The 3,663-nt window shown below is 37.9% G+C and overlaps 1 long non-coding RNA gene across 1 annotated transcript; it reads right to left on the bottom strand.

The window, feature by feature from the left end:
• Window positions 1-1,551: 1,551 nt before the first annotated feature.
• On the bottom strand, window positions 1,552-2,535 carry LOC138226663 (uncharacterized). The gene is made up of 3 exons (XR_011184625.1): window positions 2,446-2,535; window positions 2,056-2,217; window positions 1,552-1,945 (listed from the first exon to the last, which is right to left on the bottom strand). It is a non-coding gene; the product is annotated as an uncharacterized lncRNA (long non-coding RNA).
• Between the last annotated feature and the right edge of the window lie 1,128 nt (window positions 2,536-3,663).

Here is a 3,663-nt window from a genome sequence, read left to right as displayed (position 1 = left end):
CCCCTACATTCTCAGAGCAGAATCGAATTTAATATTAGCATAATTTATTACAGTGCTAAGTTTAATATTATTTATTACTAATAGTTTATGCTAACACCTAACTTTTTTAACGCGAGAAGTACTAATGAAAGTACCTACTGTACTGTACTTAAGTACTACCATAAGAAGTACTGCTGTATGCAAAAAAAATAAAGGAGTGGTGAAACAGCCCTACTCATACAGTATCAGTATCAAAAGACATTGTATCAGTATCAGTTCTTGCTTTGTGCTGGGTTTAGCAGTTTTCCAAACATAGTCTTTCAGCGAATGCCATACCATCTCTATTGGATTTAAATCTTGAGATTCGGCTGGAGTTTTCACCCAGTTCACTCGTTCTTCTGTAAGCCTCGCCCTTGCTGCTTTGTGTTTCGGATCGTTGTCTTGAAAGAGACGGTGCCTTGATCCAATGTGCTCCCTGATATATGGGGCGGCATGCTGTGTGACCACGACTTCCTCGAAGAATTCCCGATCCATAATTCCTTCGAAATAAAATTGTTTTTCAAGCAATGTAATGCAAGGTACTTTCTAACGTTGGGCAATGTGTTTTTTCTCGAAATTTTGTTTCGAGAGACTAGATAAGTAATTCAAGTGTTTATGATATGTCGCTGTTGTGAATGTCTGTGGAGTGTATCTTATTAGCCTGTCCTGACTGGTGGAGCTCATCCAGCTGTGTCTGGATATCTTGGTCAAATATTCGGGTAGTATGTTTTGTCTGTTTAGGGTTCTGTAGCATTCCACACGGCTGGGCAGCTTGTTCCCCCCTCCCTCCCCTCTCTGTGTACAGTAGAGCCTCCTGTCCTGGCTGGTAGAGCTCATCCGGCTGTGTCTGGCTAATATTAAAGCCAGTACTTTAATATTGTTTTCTGTATGTTTATCAATAGTGGGTACTGCCCTAATTCGGTCCTGCACCCGTTGTTAGGTGTTTTTTAGGTGTTGTTAGGGCTTCTACCAAATATGAACACATGGCTTTAAAATGTATACAATTCTAATATTTCCTTTTTTCCCATTGAAAGTATAACATATGTGGTGTGAGAAAGAGGTCCTCATTTAAGTGCATAAAACTCAGGCACTGGCGCAACAAACTGAACAAAGTTCAAGGGGGTATACGCTTTCTGTAGACACTTTATTTCCTCTTTTTCCATACTTTAAGAAATGATTTGGGAAACCTGTGGGACACTGGAGGTCATTATACATGAGCCTCTTTATGCACCTTTTAAGACATTGAAACCTAGTTGCCTTGTTAAAAGGTCTAATATTACAGTAGGTGTGGTTTCTGTCTCCTAATTTCTGAGAATGATCAAATTGGGGAATAAGTTGTAGGGAATACCACTCTTGCACTTCTAAGAAAAGACTATCTCAAATGAAACTCGCTATAGAAAGACATCTTGTTGAAAAATTCTTTATTTTTTGTAATTGCTAAAGAAAAAACATTCATCAAGTCCTTCACAAATGTTTTGTTTGTGACTTTCTCTGTCGTTCCCTCAACTGAACTATGTGTTATGTCTTGTAAACGTAATCAAACATTTCACTTAGGTGTGTGGGTTAACACAAACCCATATTGTATGAAACATTCAGTTTTTCATTCACGTTTTTTCTAACAATTGCATCCATGCTAGGACTACAGTAAACAACACTTTTTACGAAAGTAAATGAAATTGTTCATTAAACAAGACACATTGTTTTAAATGTATGCAATACGACGACACTAAAACAACACTGAAACTTTTCATTGAAATACTGGACGAGATTGTGCATATTCAATGGATTTCTCCTGGTGCTTTTTTTCATCAGTCTTTTCATATTCTTGTTCTCTACTCAGGTGTCTCCTGTTCCTTTGGTGATGTCTGCTGTACACACATGGCATCATACTCTTGAGCAAAGTGTGATACCACCGTTTGTTCTTCTCCTAAAATAAAGATGAACATTGACAAAAGTCAGAAGCACTCTTTTCTTTGACAGACGAACAAACAATGCAAGAATAACCATACTCTCTGTTCCTTACTCATTTCTACCTACCTGTTTGACCACTTTGTCTGCTTCAGTCAAGACAGGGTGCTGGGGCTGACTCTGAGCAATCTGAGAAGAGCTCTCTGTAATCTTCTCCCCTACATTGGCTACATTGTGCTGTGTTTGAAATCCAGGGATCGCCTCCGGTAAGTTCCTCGGTCCTTTTTGGGACTTGAAAGGGTAGAATCATTTTGTGACTACATTTCATTGTCATGCACTGATATGTTCTGGTTTGTGTTCGATTACTGCAGGCGTTCAAGTACTTTCTTTTTGTTCTAGATTGGCAGTGTTTGAGATGGTAGGAACTTGTCATATTCTCAACTTATTTTCTCTATGAGACTCTGAATGCTCTGTAAAATACTATTTTAGCAATTCTTAGAAATCTGAAAGCAGTGTTACCTGTATCATTTTTTGTCTTGGTAGTAGTATTGCAGCTCCAACATCAGCACTTAAATAATGGTTTGTGATGTTACTTGTCCTTGGAGTTAGTATACTCCTGAGAAGTCAAGAGAAATCTTACGTAAGCATTAATTATGTTTCACTTTTGAAAGCAAAGTACGTGTCAAGTACTTTGAAGGCATTTGTTGATACTTTTAAGCACTTTCGTTGATTATTATTATCCTTCAATTAGTTATTACAAGTCCAACATTCTTACATGATCTCACTCCATATTCAGAATGTGGGAATACAGTTATTTTAAGGAAATGCCACTGAATAGATAGTAGCTGCACTCTACAAAGATGAATTTGCTAATTAATCAGTCAGGGACACAGCTTATACTTCAGTAGTCTTAGATCATGTAATGATGATTATTGTACTTTATAACTAGCAAAATCCCCATATCCTGTTCATTGCCCCTTTTTCAGTCATGTGGATTGACTTATGCCTGAGGTGGTTAATTCTCACCTTGACATCTCATAGAACAACTGAATCTCTACCAAGGGTGAATGTGTCCTTCCTCTTAATGTCTAAAAGAAAAGGTTAAAATTCACTGAAGCAAAATGCAACAACCCAAAATGTTGGGGAGGTCGTTTCCACAGTTATTTCATATGACAGTGCTTGGAGTGAAACTACATGACCATGGTGAAGAAGTAAAAACACTTTACCTTGTTAATCCTGACTGATGTCCTTATGCGTGTTTTGCACAGTTGAGCGTTTTGTGTCTTGTCGTCTGTGTAGGCAACAGCCCTCTTCCCTGGGATAGAACTAGATGATATTTAGACACGTTAATTTGACTTCTCCATTGCTCGCATTGATGTGGATATGATTATAATGCTCTGTTTTGTGGGCTTCCCAAGAAAACAATAAATCCCTTACTACTTGTTCGAAATGCAGTAGCACAGATCCTAACAAATACAAGAAAGAGAATATCATTCCTGTTTTGAAAAAACTTCACTGGTCACCTGTATTATCTAGGATAAATTTGAAAGTTCTTTTACTTGTTTTTAAAGCTTTAAGCGACCTAGCACGTCTGTACCTTACTGAATGTCTGTCTTCATATGTTCCTATACGTGACCTGAGATCTGCACATACTGGCCTACTGCAAATACCACATGTGAAATGCAGAAAGAGTGGAGAGGCTGCTTTTCGTTTTTATGCTTCTAAATTATGAAACTC

The sequence above is a fragment of the Lepisosteus oculatus genome, unplaced genomic scaffold (genome assembly GCF_040954835.1).
Source record: "Lepisosteus oculatus isolate fLepOcu1 unplaced genomic scaffold, fLepOcu1.hap2 HAP2_SCAFFOLD_153, whole genome shotgun sequence".
NCBI classification, from domain to species: Eukaryota; Metazoa; Chordata; class Actinopteri; order Semionotiformes; family Lepisosteidae; genus Lepisosteus; species Lepisosteus oculatus.
This window is presented reverse-complemented; position numbering and strand designations above follow the sequence as displayed.